Source organism: Mauremys reevesii, linkage group 3 (assembly GCF_016161935.1).
Source record: "Mauremys reevesii isolate NIE-2019 linkage group 3, ASM1616193v1, whole genome shotgun sequence".
In the NCBI taxonomy this organism is placed as follows: Eukaryota; Metazoa; Chordata; order Testudines; family Geoemydidae; genus Mauremys; species Mauremys reevesii.
The window spans coordinates 112,628,995-112,653,590 of record NC_052625.1 but is presented as its reverse complement, the minus strand read 5'-3'; the positions used below and the strand labels follow the sequence as shown (position 1 = coordinate 112,653,590).

At 46.2% G+C, this 24,596-nt stretch overlaps 1 protein-coding gene across 5 annotated transcripts in view; it reads left to right on the top strand.

The window, feature by feature from the left end:
• Positions 1-344: 344 nt before the first annotated feature.
• TMEM200A (transmembrane protein 200A) overlaps positions 345-24,596 on the top strand; it is a 71,246-nt gene continuing 46,994 nt past the window's right edge. For 3 of the 5 annotated variants that reach the window (XM_039531977.1, XM_039531973.1, XM_039531971.1), the window contains exons 1-2: positions 345-839; positions 1,429-1,842. The gene's annotated coding sequence lies outside the window, so the exon portion shown is untranslated. Of the gene's footprint in view, positions 840-1,428; positions 1,843-8,273; positions 8,594-24,596 lie in introns of those variants that run through there. The other 2 variants (XM_039531978.1, XM_039531975.1) reach the window with 1 other exon arrangement.

Here is a 24,596-nt window from a genome sequence, read left to right as displayed (position 1 = left end):
CCCACAGCCCTGGAAGGGGCTAGACCTGGTGAGATCCCACATTGGAGTTTGGCTGAGTTGTGAAGCCTCTGGCTAGACACGGGGGATGGGGGGCGGACACAGCCAACAACCAAAAAAGTGGAATAATAAAACTGCAGTTATATATAAAAATTAAAGCGAATCATTTCCTGCTCCTTCCTTCTCTTTTTCGTTATTGCTTTGTCCCTTCCCGGGAGATTATTTGCCACCCGTTTTAAGAGCAAGCGTCTTGCATGGACAGACATGCAAATTGGCGGTCAGGGTGCAAGAGCCCGACCTCCCACCAGCCTCCTGGCTCCCCAGCAGCTGGCTGGGTGGGGACACCTTGCTCTTCCTCGGGAAATTCCGCAGATGGTCTCCCCGGCGCCGCTCCTGCCTGTTCCCAAAGACACGGGCATTCCCATTTCAGCACGTAGCTGCAATGTGTGAATGCAAGTGACATAGACTCAGAGCTCCCCTCCAATACAAGCCCCGTACCCTTGTGCCCTCCTCCTCCTCTCTTTCCTGCCGGATCAGTGCCTCTCCTTGCGGCTCCTCCTCCTCTTCCTCCCCCGCCAGGCTAGCGGGGACTCGGAGCCGCCGGGAGCTCGGCAGTCTGGCAGAGCGGCCCCAAGGCGCAGAGCAGCGCAGCGCCCCGCCGGGGAGAGGAGAGGTGGCACCGGGGGCCGAGCGCCGTGCAAACCGCTCGCCCCTCCCGAAGATCTCGCAGAGCAGCCGGGAGAGGAGAAGGGCAGGCACCGTGCGGGGGAGCCGCGGGGAATCCCGGGCTCTTCGGGGAGCGGAGAAACTTACCGCCTCGCCTGTCCTCTTGTAGCAGGGAGGTAAGAAAGGGGCTGGGGTTGGGGGCGGGACCCCGCCTGCCTCCCCTGTCCCGCCGGGGGCTCTCTGTCCCCTGTGCCCAGCTCTGGGCGGCCGGCCCCCCCCCACCCGCCTAAGGGATCCTGTCCCTGCCCAGGGGTCCTGTCCCTGCCCAGGGGTCCTGGGCGGTCCCCGCCCTCTCCAAGCGTCGGCCTCGCCCTTACCCCGTGCCAGGGGCTGTGGGGTCCCTAAGGGCGCTGGGGTCCCTGTCGCGCCCCTGGCTCGGAGCCCGCCCCCACTGCTGTCCCCGCGGCTCTCCGTGGCGCACGGGTACCGCTTGGGGTTGGTTTCTGTGGAGACGGGTTTCAGACTGGGAGGCGAGACGTGAAACTTGGCGGCAGGCGGGCGGGCGGTGCCGCGCCCCCGGGGGGCTGGTAGCAGCGGGCGGGCGTGAGTGGCTGGGCGCTGGCCGGGCCGCCGTGCGCCAGGCGCTGCTGTGTGGGTGGCCGGCCGGCCGGTGGGCTGCGTTTGCGGGAGCTCCCGCGGGGTTGGGGGGCGGCGCCGCTCGCACGGCCGCTGAAAACTTTCCCGCCTGTCTCTCCTCCTCTCCAGCTGACGGATGAGTCCCGGCAGCCAGAGCAGCTGAGGCGCCCCCGGGCCCCGCCGGCTCGCGCTGCGGTCCAAGAGCCCGGGGCCATGGCGTCTCCCCAGTGCCCAGGGATGAGCAGGGGGCAGCAACCTCTGGCTGGCCGTGCAGCTGCCCAGGTGCCCGCGCCAGCAGCTCCCGGACGGCGAGCCGCCTCCCTGGGCCAGGAATAAGTGTCCTGCCGCTGCCCCCCGCTTCTCTCCCTCTCTCGGCCCGAGGCGCGCTCAGGATGGTGCTGGGAAAGGGCCAGGCAATCGGCTGCCCAGCCACCCGCTGAATCGCCCCCGTCTCTCTGAAGAGGGCCTCTGCCCCCCGCGTCGGCGCCGAGCAGCCCCGGAGTTCTCCGCTTGAGCGGCTGAGACTTTGCACAGTCACTGCAGGTACGGAAGGGGTGGGGTCGGCTGGGGTCTTACTAAGCCAACCTTCTCTCCCCCCCCAAACCCTGTCCAGAGAGCCATTTACACGCCGCACCCTCCCAAGTCAATAGGAAGTGACTTCGGAAGAGAGGCACACATCTGAGCTCTCGAGGCAGGGAAGACACGGGGTAGGGGGAGCAACGCAGCGCCTGTTCTGCCCATCTGTGAAACTCCTTACCAAGCTGGGAGGGAGGAGAGAGACCCCTTCCTTTAACTCACTGCACTAACCTGGGGCCGGGGATGGGGGCATGGCATTGGTGGGCAGACTGAAATACAACACCCCCCCCCCCCCCAACATTCTGCCTCCTAAATAGGACCTTTGGCATGCTGGAGGCTGCCGGTCTCGTTGCAGCTGCTACACCCTCTTTTGTTGTGGTTTCACAATTCTGAAATACTTCACAGGCTGCGATCGACTCATTGGCAGGAGTCGCTAGTGAGGAGTGGAAGCAAAACGGTTGTTCTTTCCCCCAAGGCTAGTTTGCCTGTTCGTATTTATTTGTATAGAATTTCGATTTTTGTTCGGCTTTAGGTTTGCTTTGACAGAAATGCTGGTGTACTGATTGGTGAGAGACAGATGGAAACTACCAAGGAGATTGTATTGTTTCCTTATATCCATACATAACTGACTACTAAATCATTCATCAAGTGGACAGAAGCTTATTAGTAACAGTATGCTCCTAAAGGAGACTACAGCTACAGTTTAGAGAGTTGTTAGATACTTTAAATTTCTTCCTAGGCACAATAATTAACAATAGTTATGTGGAATTCAATCCATATGTTGCTGTGCAGAATTGAAAACACTTATCTAGTCAATATTTTAGGATTGAGAAGGTTAATTTTTTCATTAATCAATGATCATGCAACATGTTGATGCAGAATTATTGTGTATTCATTTAAATTCTTGGCGTAGTATATTTTATTCAATAGTTAAATATACAAAATAAGTGTCTTTACTGTTTGAAGAGGGGATAATTCCCTTACTTTGTCCTTTTGGTATACCACCAGTTGCAAAACAACCAGTTGCAACATGAGCTTGACCTGCATTTTATTATTATGCTTTTAAAGGATGAGAATTATATGGTTCAATAAAACTCTGTCATAATAGGTTTCCTATTTTTGTGATTTATCTTGATTCTAGATTGATACAGAAGTGGTTGTTCTCTTATTTTGCTGTAAATAAAAGGCACTCCTATAAAGTGATGGGAGCCACATAAATACCTACAAAACAAAAAAGCCCCATCAAATTTCCCCTTCATTTGTTTCTAAAACACTCTATGCAAAATATAGAAACTTCAAAAGCAGCAAAATATGTTTTCATTGTATAGAAACTGTAGCTGAATAATTTGGAAATATTGCTACATTGTTTTAAGTTTGGAACATTTTAGTGTATATATTGCCAGTAGCATTTAGTTGTAGCAAAATACTTTGAATATAATTATGTGACAATTAATCTTTTGTCTTTAGCAGAAAACAGCACGCCATACAGGGAGATAAGCTGCTTTAAATAGATATAAATTACACATGATTTTATTCTCCAAATTACTATGTTGTTGGCATAGAAACATATTTTACTTGTTGCTCATTTGTTAGAGCCAGCGTGAAAGTGCAGTATTGCTAAAGGGATACTGACTCACAGATCCAGACTAAAACGGCTACCCCTCTGATACTTGAGAGTTTTTAGTATAGTAAGATTGCTCTCCTTGAATAGAAGTGAGCTACAACTGATGATTTTTACTCATTATAATTTTGTCAGAATCCAAGGGTTATTTTATTTTCATGGAAAGCTCCATAATCGGATTAAAACAGTAAGGCATTAAGGGTTCAATCCTGCAAGGTACTGAGCAATCCAGCCTAGCATTTAACCTGTAATTACATAAGTAGTCCCAGGTCCAATCCCAACTGCTGACCTGTGATGGAGTTTATTATTTACATATGCTCATAGTCCCACTGATTTTTAATGCAACTATTTGCTTATTTAAGTGTTTTGGACCATGGCCAGAGTTTCCCAGCCTCTTGCAGGATCAAGCCCTAATTCACTGAGATCTGTTTCCATTTCCTTGGACTTACATGGTAATATGACAGAAAATACCTATTGCATACCACAGGAACCAGAATTTGTGGCTAAAATGCTTTTGGGTCATTCATGTCTCTCAGTTTAAAAAAAAAAGGAAAACCAGAAAATCAATAGTTAGTTTAGGGAAAAGATGAATAAAAGACACATTTATGGTACAACCAAAGGAGATGGCTACTAACTGTAGTTTATTCATTTGGAACCAAAATCTGAATTTTTTTCCCTCCTCAGGCAAAATTTCCATTGAAGTTGTTTAATCCAGATGAAAATGTGATATACAAAAAGTGAGAATCACAGGTTGCTGTCAGGAAAAGTTTGCTATTTTAAGATCACTTTATTTTTTGTACAGGAATCAATAGGAGTTTTGCTTGAGTAAGGACTGGAGGACTTGATTGAAATGAGAGCCTGATGTAGTAGTAATTTGGTGTCAGACATGGTGTTTTAAACCTTCTGATGTATTTTGTAAGCAGTGCAGTTATTTTATTCAGTAAGGACTCGATCCTGCCTCACTGAAGACACCAGGCATCTTGCCTTTAACTGTGGTAGGAGCAGAAACAGACCCTAGGTTGCATACATCTCTGGTCTCCCCTGTTAAGATTTATGGTTAAAAACAAACAAACGAAAAAGGCAACCAAACTAAGAAAAGAGAATAAATAACTGAGCTAACCAGAAAAAATAGTAGGGGGACAAAAGCAATGATTAATCACCTAACCAATGTTTACATATTTTAAAATAACTATTTAGTATTTATATTATAGCAGGTCCTAATAAGGATTGGAGTGATGGTGTGCTAAGTGATGTACAAACACATACAAAAGCCTGGCCTTTGCCCCCAAAGAGTTTATAAGGCTCTGATCCTGAAATAAGATCTATGTGAGTGGACTTATGTGTCTACACATGAAGCTGAATCTGGGTATTTTATTGGATAGAAAAGAATGGGTAGAAATTCAGTATCCCTATTATTATACAACTCTGATTCTTTGTCAGCCATGGTGTGTCATTAACTGGATAACTGACTCAAAATGATTAATAAAAGTAAAAATCTAAAAACAGTCAGAAATCTGCATATTGCTGAAACAATAGTTTCAGAGGGGTAGCTGTATTAGTCTGTTTCATCAAAAACAACAAGGAGTCTTGTGGCATCTTAACAACTAACAGATCTCTTAGAGCATAAGCTTCCGTGGGCTATGACCCAATTCTTCAGATGTATGGAGTGAAAACTACAGTAGGCAAGCATAAATATACAGCACAGGAAAGGTGGGAGTTGCCTTACCAAGTGGTGGTGGTGGGGGGGTGTTCAATGATTCAATCAGGGTGGATGCAGTTTGTTTATCAGCAAGAGGAAGCAGAATATATGGCTATCAATGTTCCAAAAGTAACCATTAGCATGAATGAAGAAATACTAGAAGAAGAAAATCATATTACCTATCTAGAGAGTGAGAGGTTCAGCGATGATGACACTGCTGCTTTTGATATTTGTTGCTTACTCTCTAGCATAAACTACTTTCATAAACCTGAAAAGATTGGAAAAGTAGTATAATTGGCACAGACTCAACAATATGAATTTTTAACAAGAGGATCATGTTTGTCCTCATTTATGGAACAGAGACATGGAAATTACCAAAGAAATTGATAAGAATGTTTATTCCTTCTAACGTAAATGCTTCTAGATGATCTTCAGAGTCCATCAGAAAAAGAGTTTCTTGCTACACTGGAAATTCTAGAGCAAACCAATCTAAAATATCAAACCTGATATAAAAATATGGCAATGGACATATTTAGGATAAACTTTAAGGATTCCACCAATATGACTTCCGTGGCAAGTGATAAGATGGCCACCACCTGGAAAGAGAGAGAGGGTGACCTAGAGAAACATTATACAGAATAATAGAGACAGAAACCAGATCTATCAACATGACACTCAGAAGCCTAAACAGACTAGCACAAGACCAAAATAAATGGTGGAAACTGGTGGATGCACTATTCACTGCAGGAGGATAAAGAGGGGAGAGAATGCAAGTGGAGTGCAGAGTAGGTTGGAAGGTTAAATCCTCTTTTACATGGGATCAATGAGTGAGGCTGCTGCAGAGACTTATTGTGTGCTATAGCAGCAACAGCTGATTTCATCAGTTGTGCAGGCTGTTGTGTATCTTTCCTCTTTCTTTATATGGGGCTTAAGTGCTGTGGAGGACCTTCTGCTAGTCTCCCACACCTTGGGTGAAATTCACGCTAATGGTACTGAAAGTAACTGTCATTCTATTGCAGTAATATTCATTTCTACGCATGACAAAATTCAGTACATAGATGTACATACATAACTCTTATTCTCAAGTCAACCTTGGTGGGGGCCACCTATGTGAACATGATAGAAGAAGTTGTCCGCAAAGTATGATATATATATATATATATATATATATATATAGTTCATTTCCATAAATGAAATCAAGTTATTGTAACTGAATATTGTCACAGGGTCTCCTGCCTTGAATCTAAACCTCTTGGTTTTGCCTAAATGCTTACTTTTCATAAAGGCCTTGGTTTAACTTTGGTATACATCTAGCAACAGGGGATGACTATCTTGTAAAAAAGTATTAAAGAACTCCAGGCAGCCTTCAATTCTGCATTGAAAGTAGGTTCAACTGCCACTGAGAAGGAATCATGAGCACAGAGCAGTGATTTTTATTTACGGTGTTGTGTCTTTACACAGCAGTAGCGTTGGGAGGAATATGATGGCTTGTTGAAAATAATGTAGTTCTGTATAGATAATTCTGTAACATTTCTGTATGGGGGGGGGGTATTTTTTCCTGAGTCCTCTTCTGCTCCTCACTACTCAGCCTTTGGGAAGGAGATTGATATTTTTTCTCTGTATCCGTGCTCCCACTGGCAGAAGACTGTGCTAGAAAGGAGCAGAATTAGGTGTTCGCTGCAGCAGAGGACTAGTCAACATAAATCCCACTTTCCCAGAGCTGGAGCTCTGGGGAGAAAGTATAGCTGCAATAGGATTCCCTGATGTAGTAGAGGGCCTAACATAAGCCCAACAGAATGTAGTTGTAGAAAGTAAAGCAACAAAATAATTTTGTGTGTGTGTGTAGAGTATCTTTATAAACCACATGAGGCCTTTGCCATGAGTGGCATTTCAGGCTCCTTATGTACATTTCCATCTATATTTTATTCGTTTTATCCCTTGTTGGAATCTTACACTTTCAGAAAACTGAATGATTGTGTGTCCATTTTCCCCCAGCTAAACGAAGTAAAAATTAATGAAAATATTTTTCTAAATTGTTTTTAGAGTTTTATGTTGAAATTCTGGCCTCACTAACATTAGTGACAAAGCTCCTATTAACTTCAGAGGGATCAGGATTTCATCCCTAGAGTTTCACACATGTATATTGACCAAATAAATTATTTTTTTTATATAACTGTGATGGGGCCTTCAGTGGCCAGGCAGCTTAGCAGCTAGATCGTTGGTTTGGGCGGGGGGGGACCTGCCCTCCTTTTCTTCAGGTGCTGGCTCAGAGTCCTGGGCCACTCACACCCCTAGATGGGTGAGATGGATCTTGCTCCTAGCCGTGACGGAGGGCTTAGGGCTTGTTGTCTCAGCTGTTCCCCATGTAAATCCTCTAGTTTGGGGCGTGGCCCTGCTAGTCCAGTTTCCCTACAATTGGGGCTTGGCGGTAGATTCCTCTTGGCAGGGGAAGACTTACTTGCTTCCAGTGGCTGCGTTGGCAGGCAGGTCATGTCTGTGCCTTCAGGCAGACACACAGAGAGCTCCTGACTCTTCACCAGTCAGCTCCTGACTGAACCAGGCTCCCTTCTTTTCTCCCCCTTCCAGGCCTGGCATTGGCTGCAGTTATAACGGGGTGGGGCTAGCTGAAACCACAGGTTTTCTTTAACTCCTGCTGTGCCTGGCAGCCATCTCTCTGCTCCTTCACACATCCCCCCACCCCCATGAACTCCTTTGGGGTCTGCGCCTCCCGCAACTGTCCTCCACCATCCTGTGAAAAGAAGTCCACATTCAGATGGCCTTTCCCAGCCCAGTGCTGGATGCGGAAGGAGATAGGCTGGAGAGAGAGGTACCATCATCTCATGATTCGGGGATTTGTGTCCTTCATGGCATGGAGCCAGTGGAGGGGGTCATGGTCGGTAACTAAGGTGAAGTGCGTGCCCAGAAAATGATAATGGAGCGAGTCCATGGCCCATTTTACTGCCAGGGCTTCTTTCTCAATTACAGAATACTCGCGGAAACAGTTTCCTGCTAATATACAGGATGGGGTGTTCGTCGCCCCCACTACCTGTGATAGAACCACTCCTAGACCCATGTCTGAGGCATCTTTTTGCAACAAAAACTCCTTGGTGAAATCAGGGCTGTAGAAGATCAGCTCCTGAGAGAGCTGGGCCTTCAGAGTTTGAAATGCCGCCTCCACAGGCTGTGGTCCACTGGATCCTTTTACGACTCTCGTTCTTGAGGAGATTGGAAAGGGGGGCTGCAATGGAGGAGAACACCAGGATAAAGTGGCAGTAATATCCAGCTACTTCCAGGAATTGACATACCTGCTTCTTTGATGATGGTGTGGGGCACAGCTGGAGGGCCTGGACTTTGATAACCAAGGGTCGGATTATACCTCTTCTGAATGTGTACCTGAGGTAGGTGGTCTCATGCTTCCCAAGGTGACATTTGGTGGGGTTTGCTGTCAGGCTGGCCTCTTTGAGGGACTCCAGGACTACGGTCATGTTTCAGGTGGTGCTGCCAGTTGCAACTATAGATCACCACATCATCTAAGTACGTTGTTGTATATCTGTAATGGGGGCAGAGAATTCAGTCCATTAGCTGCTGAAATGTGACTGGGGCCCCATGCAAGCCGAAGGGCATAGTCCGGAACTGGAAAAGCCTGAAGGGGGTGGAGAAAGTATTTCCCCCCCCCCCCCCAGACTCAGGACTGAGGGGGATCTGTGAATAGCCCTTTAAGTCTAAAGTTGTGATGTATTCCGCCTTTCCGAGCCAGTTGAGCAGTTCATTAACGTGAGGCATCAGATAGGCATCAAACTTTGATACCGCATTGACCTTGTGGAAGTCTATTCAAAAGCGAGTGCTTCCCTCAGGCTTAGGGACCAGAACCACAGGACTTTTTCAGTCATTGAATGCCTCCTCAATCATCCCTAATGCGATCATTGAGCGGAGCTCATCTCTCATGGTCTTTCTAAGCTTCTCGGGAAGGGGTGGGGGGGTTTCTCTCACTTTAATGCCTGATTCCACCTGAATATGAGTTATCAGGTGAGTCCGCCCTAGTTGGGTTGAGAAAACGGAAGAGAAGGCAGTGATCTATTCTTGTGCCTGACCTCTCTGCTTGGGGTTAAGATTATCCCCAATCTTGACCACCCCAGGGTTCGCGGGCCTTGTTCAGACTCTGGTGGGTAGGGTGCTATTAGTAAGCCTTTCTGAGCTTTCCATGTTTTTAACAGGTTCACGTGGTAGATCTGTTATATCCTTACATTTGTCCTTTTGCTTGATTTCATAGTTCACCTGCCCCACACGCTGGATCACCTTGTATGGTCCTTGCCAGCAGGCCAGGAGCTTTGACTCCAAAGTGGGCAATAATAATAGCACCCAGTCACCGGGTTGAAACTCCTGGAGACGTGCTCACTTATTGTAGGCCGCTTGTTGGGCATGTAGGAGGTTCTTCTTGGCAAATGAACCTAGGGCCTCAAGTTTCTCCTGCAGGTTTAGCACATACTGTACCACGTTGTCGGCTCCGGATGGTTGCTCCTCCCACATTTCTCGAATGAGGTCTAAAATCCCCCAGGGTTGCCTCCCATGTAAAAGCTCAAATGGTGAGAAACCAGTGGAAGACTGCGGTACTTCTCAGACCACAAACAAGAGAGGTGGGAGCCACATAACTTTCTTCTGGTAAGGCTTGGACACCAAGAACTGATGTGGAACATCTTTGTTGGTTGATCTTTCTCTGTGTGTACAGACGGTCACCTTGAATCTCGAAGCGTGGGAACCGTCCCGCTTGGTGGGGTTCAACAGTCTCCCCATTCACCACTGCCACTTGCGGCTCAGGGTGTTGTCAGCCCGTTGCTCCTCCACAAAGTTAGAGCGGCAAGTCAGGATCTCTGATTCGGGTAATGGAGTAAGTTCCTCTCCTGGCTGGGAGGGGACTTGGTGGGCCTGAGTTGGCACTGAGGCCTGTGATGCCCCTTTACCAGTGTCAGCAACTTTCCCCAAGCCTGCAAGGGTCACTGCTTCAGGCTGGCCGGTGTCTGGGATCCTCGACCGTTGGACAGGGGCACCACCAGTTTCGCTAAAAATTCTCCAAAATAGTCCCAGTTCTGGCCTAAGATAAGCAGGTAGGCCAGTGTCGGGGCCAGACTGACCATCAGCGGCTCTTCGCGTTTCCCTATTGTTAAAGTCACTTCCGTGTGGGGGTAGGCCCTCACATCCCCATGCACACACTACAACATGATGGTGCCCTGAGGTGGGCCAGGATTAGGCACCACTGTACTTCGTACCAGGGTCTGGGCACACCCTGAATCTATGAATTCAATCACCTCTTTCCCATTTACCCACAGCAAGATGCTCAGCTTTTGCTGGGTCCCTGGGGCGTGCTCATGCCTGCAGAGTCCAGATCTTCCCAAAGCTACATTCCATGTACGGGCAGTCTCTGGACCAGTCCCCAAAATGGCCACATGTGAAACCACGGTCCTGCTCTTGGGTGGCATGTGGGGTTTTCTGCCTTGGTACCTGGGTGCTCGGGTCATGATGCGCCTCCCCGAGTTCTGGTGGCTAGGTAGTTCTCCATGAGCTGAATGGCTTCCATCATGGTGTCAGGGTGATGCCGCAACACCCACTCTCTTCCCCCAGGGGGGCAGGATCTGGACAAATTGCTCTAGTAGGACCCGTTCAGCGACCTGCACCCGTCTTTACTTCTGGTTTGAGCCATCTCCAGCATGAGTCATGCAGCTTCTGGGTGACCAGGTGGGGTTGGGCCCCCCACAGGTACCGCTACCCATGGAAGCATTGCCAGAACATTTTCTCTGAAATATTTAGGGTTTCAAGGATCACTGCCTTGACTTGGGCATAGTCCTGGGCAGCAGTGGTGTCTAAAGCATGGTATACGGTGTGGGTTACTCCGGTTAAGTATGGGGCCAGCACTGCAGCCCATTGGTCTCAGGGCCAGGGCCGGCTCTAGGTTTTTGGCTGCCCCAAGCAAAAAATTTGTTGGCTGCCCCTTCCCCCCCCCCAGCCTTGGGCTCTTGCCCCCTCCCCAGTGCTCTCGCCCACCCGCACCCCCTACCGCCCCAGTCCTGGGCTCTTGCTCCCCCCAACTAGTACTGACTTCGCCCACTCCCCCCTTGTCTCCAGCCAGTCCAGCGCTGGCAGGGTCGGGGTAAGCAGCGGGGCTCCCAGGCCGCACCTTAGCCCAGGGTCCCTCCTGCCAGGGCTCCCACCTCCAGGACTGGCTTGGACCCAGGAGGGCAGAGCCGGGGGACCGCCCTGGCAGGGGGCTGAGGAGCCGGGGCAGGGTAGCCCCAGCGAGCCCTGCAGAGCAGGATGCGGGCCCCACACGGCAGCATCCTGTCCTCCATGGCCCTGCTGCTGCTTCTGGCCGCCCCGCCGCAGTCCCTGGGTGGTTCGGGCTGCTTTGCTCAGCCCCGACAGCGGCACTGGGGGGCAGCTGCCCTGCGGCACCTGCAGGCAGCTCAGTGTGCCCCGTGGGGTTGCCCTCAGCCCAAGTGTTTCCCCACTCGGAGTCTGCCTGGCCCCCACAAGGTGCGGCACGAATCGCAGCAGTCCCAGGGCACCCCCTGTGCATGACGCGCTGCTGCTACCAGGGCTGGCTCTAGGCTTTTGCCACCTGAAGCAAAAAAAAAAAAAAAAAAAATGGCCGGAATGCCGCCCCTGAAAATGTGCCGCCCCAAGCACATGCTTGGTTTGCTGGTGCCTAGAGCTGGCCCTGCTCAGGGCCACCGGGCTACCATGGCCACCTGTTCAAAAGTTTCTGGTCTACACTACGCATTTAAACCGGTTTTAGGAGCGTAAAACCGATTTAACGCCACACCCGTCCACACTAAGAGGCCCTTTATATCGATATAAAGGGCTCTTTAAATCGATTTCTGTACTCCTCCCTAACGAGAGGAGTAGCGCTAGTATCAGAATTACCATATCGGATTAGGGTTAGTGTGGCCGCAGATCGACGGTATTGGCCTCCGGGTGGTATCCCACAGTGCACCACTGACCGCCCTGGACAGCAATCTGAACTTGGATGGAGTGGCCAGGTAGACAGGAAAAGCCCCGCGAACTTTTGAATATTTCCTGTTTGCCCAGCGTGGAGCTCCGATCAGCACGTGTGGCGATGCAGTTAAAAATCAAAATAAAAAAAGAGCTCCAGCATGGACCATGCGGATGTGATCACTGTAAGGGCAGGCAAATCTGTTCTATCAGCGCTCCGTTACAGAAGACGAAATTCAAAATCATTTTTTAAAAATCTCCGGACAGACGCCATAGCAGGGACTCAGCGCACTGCTGCGTGACAAGCGTAATGGAAAGCCAAAGAATCAAATGGACGCTCATGGAGGGAGGGAGCGGGAACTGAGGACTCAAGCAATCCCACAGTTCCTGCAGTCTCCGAAAAGCATTTGCATTCTTGGCTGAGCTCCAAATGCTTCTAGGGTCAAACACAGTGTCCGCGGTGGTTCAGGGCATAGCTCGGCAATTTACCCCCACCCACCCACCCCCAGAAGTGAAAGGGAAAACAATCCTCTCTTGACTCTTTTACATGTCACCCTATCTTTACTGAATGCTGCAGATAGACACGATGCTGCAGCACTCAACACCACCATCCTCACTCCCCCCCCCCCCCCCCGCCATGGGTGGCTGATGGTGCAATATGGCTGATATCCACCGTCATCATCAGCCTTTTGGCACATGGTGCAGTGCAAAAGGACTGATAACCATGCTGACTAGCATCCAGTGAGGTCGACCATGGGCGCCTGTGTAAAAAACTCCTGATTATTCCTGGTAGATGGTGCAGTATGGCTGGTAACCGTCTTCATTATAGCAACAGGGGGCTGAGCTCCATCAGCCCCCGCCCTTCATGTGTAAAGAAAAGATTCAATTGTCCCTGGACTAACAGTGGGATGCTGGGCTCCTCTCCCCCACACTGCTTAATGTCCTGTCTGGACTATCATAGCAGCTGGAGGCTGCCTTCCACTCATTTCTCACTAACAAGTCACTGTGTCTTATTCCTGCATTCTTTATTACTTCATCACACAAGTGTTGGGGACACTGCTACGGTAGCCCAGGAAGGCTGGGGGAGAACGGAATCAACAAGTGGGGTTGTTGCAGGAGCACCCCCTGTGAATAGCATACAGCTCATAATTTCTGTGGGATCTGACACGGAGCAGCTGTGCTCTCTGGTTCTATGATACACTGGTTCTCTAGTTTATATTCAATTAATGTTATCACTTAAAATGTACTAAATATTAAACTAAAAATATACAAAAGATGCTTGGTCATTCTTCTAATAGCATGTGTTTAAACTTATCCACTTGACCTGCATGATGGATCTTTACCACTCCTACTCTAAATAGTTAATCTTGCCCAAAGGTATTACATGCTAAAACACAAGGGCAATATGACCAAAAATTGAATATTGTCATGAATGAGATGAATTTCCAATTATTATAATTTATTCCCATATTTAAAATTCATCCATGATTTGTTAGGGCTCAAAGCCTTAAACTGCAGTACAGACAGTGGCTCTCAAACCTTACAATCAAGTCCAGCTGTTATCAAAACAAATGAGCTCAGGAAGCCCCACCTTCCCATCAGTTCGGGTAAATCAGTATTCATCTATCACTGCAATTAGTGTAATGCCAGACTACTAAAGGACACTTACAATAGCAATAGCTTTCACCTTGACATGTTCCAGTAATATGGATGAGCTTGTTTCTGTGCACCTAACTCAGACCAGGTATGGAATCATTTACTCACACTGATAATGTGTTGAGGGACTCACAAGTCCCCACTACCAGGAGAACAGGGACTTGAGGGGGAATGTAGTTAGAGACCTGAGGTCTAAGAGGAAATAGGCTTATTGGACATAATGAGGGGATACATATTCAAGGGATAATCAGGACTCCAGGGAGCGCCCCCGCTTGTCTTCCCCCCATGTTCTGTCCTCCCAGTCCTCAGGCTGGTCTCTCTTGTCTTCCTGCCAGCAAGGCCCTGAGGCATCTGGCTGCTTCCACCCCCTTTCCACAGAAGTGCCACTCTGTCTGGGCACCACTAGGGGGAGTATAGGGAATGGAGAAGAAACAGTTTTTCTGCCTTCAGCACTAGCAACACAGTGTTGCCCCCACCCCAGGTAGGGTGGCCAGGTGCCTGGTTTTCGATTGGAAAGTCCAGTGGAAAAGGGGACCTGACGGTGTCTGGTCAGATCTACGACCAGACGCTAAAAGTCTGGTTATTGCAGGAAGGGGAGGTGGGGAGGCTCTGGCTCATCACCCGCGCTAGTCCCTGCTCAGCCAGGGCCGTCTGCTACCTGCTTTGAGCAGCTGCAGCTCCCAGCCTCGGCTCTGCAGGTGAGTCCCTCTGGAGGCAGGCTGGTGGGAAAGAAAGGGAGACCAGCAAGCAATGGGGGAGGGGAGAAGAGAAGTGAATGGGGGACAGTGCCTCGGGGGAAGGGCCAGGGGAGGTTTAGGCACTCCTGATGGAGTGTCTGTTTTTTAAATATTACAGAGTTGGCAACCCTAACTGCAGCTGGGCAGGAGTCGTCATTGTAGGGGAATACCTTCTCAGTTTCTGCGGCCCTGAGGGATGCATGAAAGAGTTTTTAGTATGAGCTGGAAAAAAGCGCACAGGAAATCTAACAATCTCAGGCAGTAATTTACATTTTGTTCTTGTCAAGACTGTACATGAAAAGACAAATGTTTCAAGCCCCATCCAGACATGGGAGGAAAGCAGATGAGAGAGGCCCAAGAGTTTTAGAAAGCCAGGTATAGACAGCTCTTCTAATTTATTTCCCTTAATAGTGTCTATAAAACCTAGTCTCATTTCATTTCTGTGTAAAGAGGCTTAGAAGTAATTGTGCAAACATGTATGCTATTTTCATGATTTTCTATTCCTCTAAAATTAAGGCTATCAAAGAATTTAGATTGTGAAAAAATAAGAACTCCTTTTTACCCTGCAGCTGAAATGATTGAGTTTAAACCAGTATTGTTTTATTTTAAATTACAGACATTTTTGTCATGGTGGACATATTTACAGCATTAGATCTTGTCCCATTTGAAGTGTGACTTGTGCTACTAGGTCACTTAAATTTTCAAAAGTATGTCACTCTCTGGTGTTTAGTAAACTTCATTTCAAAATAGTTAATTTCATTTTCAGGCTTGGTGTTTGTAAAATTTAAGAATTAAAGTTTGTAGTATTGTTGTAGCTGTGTTGGACCCAGGGTATTAGAGAGACAAGGTGGGTGCGGTAATATCTTTTATTGGACCAACTTCTGTTGGTGAGAGAGGCAAGTTTTTGAGCCACACAGAGCTTTTCTTCAGGTCTGGGAAAAGTATTTAAAGTGTCACAACTAAAGACACACAGTCAACACTAGGGCTGTTGATTAATCTCCGTTAACTCATGCGATTAACTCAAAAAAATTAATCATGATTAATCGCAGTTTTAATTGCACTGTTAAACAATAGAATACCAATTGATGGGCTACTTCACTTTAAATGGTCTCTCAAAATATGTGTAAACTAGGGCTCTCAAGCAATTAAAAAAATTAATCGAGATTAATAGCGCTATTAATCGCACCGTTAAACAATAATAGAATACTATTTAAATATTTTTGGATGTTTTTCTACATTTTCAAATATATTGATTTCAGTTACAACACAGAATACAAAGTGTACAGTGTTCACTTTATCTTTTTTACAGATAATAACAATAATATAAAGAAAATAAATAGTATTTTTCAGTTTACCTCATACAATACCATAATGCAATCTCTTTATCAGGAAAGTGCAACTTACAAATGTAGATTTTTTTTTGTTATGTAATTCCACTCAAAAATAAAACAATGTAAAACTTTAGAGACTATAAGGGGTCCCCAACGTGGTGCCCGGGGCATCTAAATGTACCCGTGTCCTGGCCAGCAGTCGACCATCTGCCGAAATGCTGCCGAAATTCGGCAGCATTTCAGTGGCGATGTCTCTCGATGATGTCGCTTGTCGGCGGCAAGCAGCGCATTTAGAGGTGTCGCCGCCGAAATGCTGCCGAATTTCGGCAGCATTTCGGTGGATGCTCGACTACCACCACGGTCCTTCGTCTGGCTCCCACCAGATAAAATGGTTGGGGACCACTGCTATAAGTCCACTCAGTCCTTCTTCAATCATGAAGACAAACAAGTTTGTTTACATTTATGGGAAATAATGCTGCCCTCTTCTTATTTACAATGTCACCAGAAAGTGCCATTTGCATGGCACTTTTTTAGCTGGCATTGCAATGTATTTATGTTCCAGATATGCTAAACATTCATATGCCTCTTCGTGATTCGGCCACCATTACAGAGGACGTGCTTCCGTGCTGATGACGCTCATTTAAAAAAAAAAAGCGTTAATTAAATTTGTGACTGAACTCCTTGGGGGAGAATTGTATGTCTCCTGCTCTGTTTTACCTGCATTCTGCCATATATTTCATGTTATTGCAGTCTTGGATGATGACCCAGCACATGTTCATTTTAAGAACACTTTCACTGCAGATTTGACAAAACACAAAGAAGGCACCAATGTGAGATTTCTAAAGATAGCTACAGCACTAGACCCAAGATTTAAAAATCTGAAGTGCTTTCCAAAATCTGAGAGGTGTGAAACATGCTTTCAGAAGTCTTAAAATAGCAACACTCCGATGTGGAAACTATAGAATCCAAATGACCAAAAAAGAAAATCAACCTTCTGCTGGTGGCATCTGACTCAGATGATGAAAATGAACATGTGTTGGTTTGCACTGCTTTTGATCGTTATTGAGCAGAACCCCTCATTAGTATCGATGCATACTAATGGTGGTTGAAGCATGAAGGAACATATGAATATTTAATGCAGCTGGCACATAAATATTTTGCGACGCCAGCCAGAACAGTGCCATGTGAACACCTGTTCTCACTGTCAGGTGACATTGTAAACAAGAAGTGGATAGCATTATCTTCTGCAAATATAAACAAACTTGTTTGTCTGAGGCTATGGCTACACTTGCAAATTTGCAGCGCTGCAGCAGGGTGTGAAAACACACCCTCTGCAGCGCTGCAAATTGCGGCGCTACAAAGCGCCAGTGTAGTCAAAGCCCCAGCGCTGGGAGCGCGGCTCCCAGCGCTGTCCGTTATTCCCCACAGGGAGCTGGAGTACGGACAGCGCTGGGAGAGTTTTCTCCCAGCGCTGGGGCTTTGACTACACTTAGCGCTTCAAAGCGCTGCCGCGGGAGCGCTTTGAAGCGCTAATGTAGCCATAGCCTGAGTAACTGACTGAACAAGAAGTAGGACTGAGTGGACTTGTAGGCTGAATGCAGTTATATTTTGTACATAATTCTACATTTGTAAGTTCAACTTTCATGATAAAGAGATTGTATTACAGTACTTGTGTGGGGTGAATAGAAAAATACTATTTCTTTTGTTTTTATAGCACAAATATTTGTAATAAAAATAAATATAAAGTGAGCACTTTACACTGTTCTGTGTTGTAATTGAAATCCATATATTTCAAAATGTAGAAAACATGCAAAATATTTAAATGGTATTCTATTATTGTTTAACAGTGCAATTAATAGTGCTAGTAATTATGATTAATTTTTTAAAATCGCTTGACAGCCCTAGTAACACACATTTTTGAGAGACCATTTAAAGTGAAGTAGCCCATCAGTACCTCTGCAGGCATAGGACAAAAAAGGGGAAGGGTTAGTGGGTTACTGATCGTTTTAATAAGCCATAAATCCAGTATCTTTATTCAGACCATGATTTTTAGCAAAGCATCCCGTGGCTCCAGGAGGCCCCGGAGGAGGGGAGGGAAGCAGAGGAACTCTGGCCTGTGGTTGGAGCTATGTTTGGACAGAGAAAGTTTTGGAGTGACTACAGATGGGAAAAGATAGGTTTGGGAAGATGAAGGGAATTGTAAAAGTATGTAGAAGTATGAGTGGGGGCAGGTAAGTATAGTAGGGTGAGTAGTTAGAGAGAAGGGTTGGGATAGTGGAAGGAACAAACATTGGGATATGCATGAAGGCAGTGGTTCTCAACCAGGGGTATACGTACCCCTGGGGGTACACAGAAGGGTTCCAGGGGTACATCAGCTCAACAACAGTTTTACAACAGGATACATAAAAAGCACTAGTGAAGTCAGAACAAACTCAAATATCTCACAGACAATGTCTTGTTTATACTGCTGTATATACTATACACCAAAATGTAAGTACAATATTTTATATTCCAGTTGATTTTATAATTATATGGTTAAAATGAGAAAGTTAGCAATAGTTCAGTAATCGTGTGCTGTGATTTTTTAATTTTATTTTATTTTTATGTCTGATTTTGTAAGCAAGTAGCTTTTAAGTGAGGTGAAACTGTGGGTATGCAAGTCAAATCAGACTCCTGAAAGGAGTGCAGTAGTCTGGAAAGATTGAGAGCCACTGTATTAAGGGACAGGGAAGTAGAGGTGGGTGAATATATTTGGGGATGGGAGGGAATGACTATTGGTGGGGGACAAGTGAAGAGAGTGTATCATAGAGAAGGATGCCAGTGTGTTTGCTTAGGCTTTGTGCAGGGGGAGACACATAATGTGGCCATAGATTCCTACTTACTTTTCAAACCATACTGTTTATTTCCATCCTACTACGGTGTCTGCTTTATTCTCCCAGGATTTGGCCTCACTGACTGGTGTACAATGTGGAATATGACTGAGGCCCTAAGTGCCTTGTTGGAGACAGTTCAGTAGTTTCAGACTATATTTTATTAGAAAAACATAACTTGCTTCCTGAGGCCCTGATCCTGCAAATATTTATCGTATGTCAGGAAAGATAGTCATGAACATTTGCAAAGTTTGCAAAGTTAGTTGTGAGCTATATTATGTTCTACAGAACATACTTTTTAGTCTATCATTTGGGGTGTTACTGACGTTACTGCTGAAAAAGTGGCACGGATATAAGTTGTACTAATTGTGTGGGTGTGACATACCGGGGTACAATTCAGGCTAGTGGGGCCTGTTTCACTCCTGTCCTGCAATCTAGGGTGCCTTACAAAGCCTTGCAAAAGTAGCTCCCGCTTGGCCACTCACAAACAGCCTTCGAGCATGCAAGCCACACCATGCATGTCTTTGTGTATCTGCAGCCTGCCAGTTGCACCCTGGCTCTCATCAGCCTTGGTTATACTGCAGGGTGAGCCCAACACACTCCCAGTTCCAGATTTTCCCCAGACATGTATGTCTTGTACTGTCCAGCCTTCTCTTGGACAGTTCAAATATATTAAGTTTGGTATTCCTATTAGGGAATAATAAACTGGTATATTATCTTAAGTAGAATTACCCAGACACTTCAATTTAAACACTGGAGAAAACAGTGAAACAAGTTTATTAATTACAACGAGAGATTTTAAGTGATTACAAGTAATGAAGCATAAAAGTCAGAAATGGTTACAAGAAAAATAAAGATAAGACACTTACTAGTGCCTAACTTAACAAACTATATAAGATTCAAGCAAAACTTCTCACCACATGCTTCCAACAAGATTACTGGTCAAACTCTCAGGTCAGGACCCTTCCTCCAAAGTCCAATGACTGTTTCCTTTTGTCTTCTCAGATTTAGAGAATGTTAGGGTCGGGGGAGAGAGAGAGAGGTGGATTGGGATGTTTGCCCCATCTTTTCAGAAGTCCCCTTCTTGAAAATGTTTCCAGCTGGGAACTAGGAGACAGAGTCCGGGTGGAAGGATGTTTCCTGCTGCTTCCGCCCCCCCCCCCCACACCCAGCTGTTTGAGATTTATTTGTTGCCCTTCTTGGTGACTCTGTTTACTGCGTATATGCAAATTAAGGCATATGTACACTCCTTTATTCATTACAGGCCTGTTTGACCAGATTGGTGCTACAATGAGTTTTGAGCGTGCACTCTTAACATCATACAGGGAAATCTTAGAAGTTTACCTACAATGCTGCCATACATATTTTATCAGGACAGTATTGACCAGCAAATTATGAATTTTCAGATGATACCTTACAAGGTATACTTTCTACAAAGATTATTACAATAGTGAAAGAAGTGTGCACCTGGAGCAGAAGATGGGTAAGATTTGTGATGGTCCTTAGTTCATGAGGGAGTTCATTCCATAGTCTGACTTCTCCCTGAGAAAGCTTTGTCTCTTGCAGAATTATGGTAGAAGGTTCCATTGTTTCTGAAGAATGGGATTCTTGACCACATTCTTCATTCCTGAGCTTTTAAATGATCTCTTGGATATGCTGGGTCAAGGCTATTGAGTGCCTTGAAGATGAGTCAAGTTCAAGGCCTCAGTCCATCATATTCATGGGAAGTCGGGTAGATTATGGAGGACAGATTTGATATGCTCCCATTTAACTGTGGGGCTGAGGAAAACACACTGCAGCATTCTGTCCTTAGTTTTTTTTTTCTGAAGTGGCCACCTCCTAACCTGGTAGTTCTCTCTGCAGGTCTCAAACAGCATTCACTGAAAAATATAGGTACAATAACTAAACTTACGTCCAAGAGCTAAGCAATCAGACAGAGGCAGGTACTTGTTAAAACCACAGGCTGGAGCATGAATGGTCCTTGCAGAGATGTTGATGCTGCTGAAAATGTTCATAGGAGGATATTTCTCATGAGTCATGTCCTCTGGAGTTAGAAGGATGCTGTCTTGGAGCCCAGTGGGATTTTTGCCTGAGAAGAGGGATGAGGTTGTAAATTGTCTATTTCCTTAAACTTTGATTGTTGCTTATGCTCAATCCTGTGATCTCCTGTGTATAGAGCATAGATCGGATTCAATGATGCTAACATAACAGTGGGATCTGCTTGGAGATTTTGCTATTGCTCACTCTGCTACTGCTGTTCTCATTTCAAACTCTGTCTGCTCTTTTGATTTAGTCACTGTGGTGTGATCAGTGTCCCACCTGTCTGGACTAAACTCTTTCCCACATAGCCAGTGGCCCTTTTGCTTAATGCCAAACTGACAAAAGTGGTGGTACTCAATTTATTATCACTTTTATTGGGTGACCTGTAGAGGTGTATGTGGGAAACACAAGATGAATATAGAGCTGTGAATATGATCAAATCAGGAAGAAAAAACTTGGACAGGAAGGATAGGTCAGTACTGTAGCAGCAGCCTGTAAAATGCTACACTGCACAACTACAAAACCCTCATACTGCCAGTAATCTGTTGCAGTTGGTGAAGAAGTTGAGTGGTTGACAGGGTCAATTTTAGGCAATGCCCAGCGGAGGGTGAAGTGGCATTGATGACCCTCCTACTACTCCTTAGTAGTGGCAGCAGAGCCCTTGCAGAACAGCAGCAGAGGGCACCCCCCAATCTGGCCCTGGCCTGCTCTAGTGGTGTGTGCAGCCAGGCATTTTCCATTGCGGTTACTGTCTACATTTTCACGCAACCATCTCTGCATTGGTTACGCTGGGTTCATGTTTTTAAGCTTTTTTTTCTTTGCAACCTTGAGATTAATAAACATAATTTTTTTTCAGTGAAAGCTTAGATTCTGATGTTATCACATGGCTCTGGTAGCTGGTGCTCTAGGAAGATGTCTATTGTACCTTAGGCCTTGACAAAACTTTGTAGTGTAGACGGCAAAAGTTATGCTGCTTTAATTAAAACCGCTGTTGCATGTCCACACTAGTTCCTTGTGTTGGCAGAGTGCATCCCACACTACCAGCTCTTGCTTTGACACAGAGAGCAGTGCACTGTGGGCAGCTATCCCAATGTGCAACTGGCTGCAGGGTGCTTTGGGAAAGGTTTGCAACACCTTATGGGGCAGGTATAGTGTCACATGATGCAGGTTTGTCAATTCCATCTATCCAGGGGCATCCTAGTAGATTGTCAACCACTTTTTCAACTGTAGCATGGGTGTGATGGAGAGGAGAGTGGTGTGTCTGAGGTAGGGGAGATAGCAGACGGGGGGGCCAATCTTGGGGTGGTGGGGGGCGCTCGGGTTTTTTTTTTTGTTTGTTTGGTAGGGTGGTGCTCGAGGGTTTTTTTTGTTGTTGTTTTTGTTTCAGCGGCGTGGCTCGGTGCTCGGGGCGGGGGCGCGTTTCGGCGGCGTGGCGCTGTTTTTTTTTGCTTGGGGCGGCAAAAAAGTTAGAGCCGGCCCTGTCTGCTTGGCACAGCAGTCTCTTCTGAAGCAGTCCACTCTGCCTGCCTATGGTTCTGTGATTCCCTCCGAGTTCTCCCACATCCTCCTTAGCTGCCGGGAGCCGCATCCTGAGCAGCTCTGTGAGCTCTCCTTGCTGAGGAATGTCAAAGCAGGACAGCAGTTCCCTGCCCCCCACTCCTCCCTCCCCCATTTCCCGCAGGAGCAGTCTCTCTGCCCCTGTGTTCCTAGTGCAGGGCAGAACAGGTGCATTCCACATTAATGTTTTGCTCTTTGTTTCCCAAACTGAGCAGCTTGCTCAAATGTCAGATACTTCCCTAGCTTTGAAAGGGGAGGAGTGCATGCCTGCAGGGCAGCCAAGTTCAAAACAGTGAGCAGAGTGGTCAGGGCAGGCATGGTGGGATACTGGCGGAAGCCAGTTCTGTCGACAAAACAAACAGCAGTGTCTACATTGACGTTTTGTCAATTTAACTTTGCCACAAAAAGCTTTATGCCTCTCGTTGAGGTGATTTTATTTTGTCAGCAAAACAGCAGAGTTTTGTCGCCAAAAGTAGTTTTACAAAAGGCAGCTTTTGCCGATGAAACTTTGTAGTGTAGACAAGACCGTAATCCAGCCCTGGTAGGTGACTAGTTTCCAGGCAAGAGAATCCATGTGGTGAGTGTGAAATATAATGTCTATATAACCTGCTTTGCACTCTTCCAAATGTGTTGGGATCCAGTTGGTTTTCAATAGAAAATCATAATTTTGGCAGCACAAAACTGCCCAAAGCAGCAAAAGTAAATAAATAAAATTAAATAAAAAATATAAATGTACCATTTTCACATCTCTAGAGCACAAAGCCATGAGGGCAGATTAAACAAGCGTATGTCTGTGTGCAAAAGTTGAAGGACGAACGTTGTTAAGCATTACTTGCTTTATGTGGATCTTCAAGAGAACTATCAATCATGGAGGTAAAACTATAAAAACACATACCTTGAGTCACCGCAGAGAGCTGAAAATGAGCCAAAAACTCTGGCCTGGGGTTTGTCACCCAAGAAAATAAGAGATGACAGGGTGTAATGTCGTGACTTTTTGTAGATTGATCAAACTAAAGGGGATGGATGGCTTGTATTTATCACTTCATATTTTGTTTACTGTTCTAAATTTCAGTGGAGTATATTTTATTTGCCAAACATTATTTTTTATTGCTCATTCTCAGGCTAGGTTTTGTTTTTATTAAAACAGATGCCACATTTTTATATTGCAACAACTCTTCCCCACTCTGCACATACAGTAAAATGAACAGAGAACAGGGTGGGAATCCATTCTCCCTGCTACAAACATTCACAAGTTACAATAAAAGAAATCATAGCCACGTATCCAGCCTTCTATTCAAGGGTCTGAATGTTTATCTGAATCTGTTAAGGTCTTTTTAAGGCCTTGCACTCAAGAAACTATTACTTCCCTCAAACAGTTCCTTGTTTCTCCCCCTCCCTCACCACCATATGGCCTTGTGGGGAAGAAGTTTGTGTAGGTGGCCTGCTACCTCATCTCTAGTATATTTGATTTCAAATGGTGGGCCCACTCCATTTCTAGAGTCTTTTGATGTCAAGTTTTCTGTCTTCTCTTCTGAGGTTTCCTTTCCTGCCACCAGAAAATTCTAACCCCACTGATCTTCTGTGACCCCATAACATCCCCTTCTTTCTAGATGCCCACAAGAAGTCCTGTTTCTATACTTCATCCTCCCCACCCTCCCACTCCTTTGTCTCCATTTCCTTTCACCTCTGTTTCACTGCTCCTGCATCAAAGTCTGTATTCCCTAAAGGTATGTCTATACTGCACACACCTTTTAGCAGTCTGTAGAGCACATACACCACATGACTCCCTAATGTGGGTATGAATAGCAGCATAGATGGTGAGGCACTGCTGAGATGAGTAGAATAAAGAAACAGCCAAACCCTGGGGCATATATCTTACATGGCTCTCTACATGCCCAAGCAGCACCTCCTGTTTACACTATTTGTGGTAGTGTCCCTCTGTTTCCTCTCTGCGGATATAGATTCCAGCAGCAGGGAAAGACTCTGGCAGGCAGCCCCCTGTTGCTGAGACTTATCCCATTGCCTCCCCCTGCCAGAGCCTTTCACTACCAAGTCTAACCACACACCACAGTGTGGACGTAGCCTCCTTTTCACTGTGGTATGTATGGTCTTAGATGTAGCTGAAGGGGGTGGGAGTGGTGCTGGTGCCACTGAGGGGGGATTGATCTAAGTTATGCAACTTCAGCTATGTGAAAAAAACGAAAAAAATCAATGTCGAGAGATCGA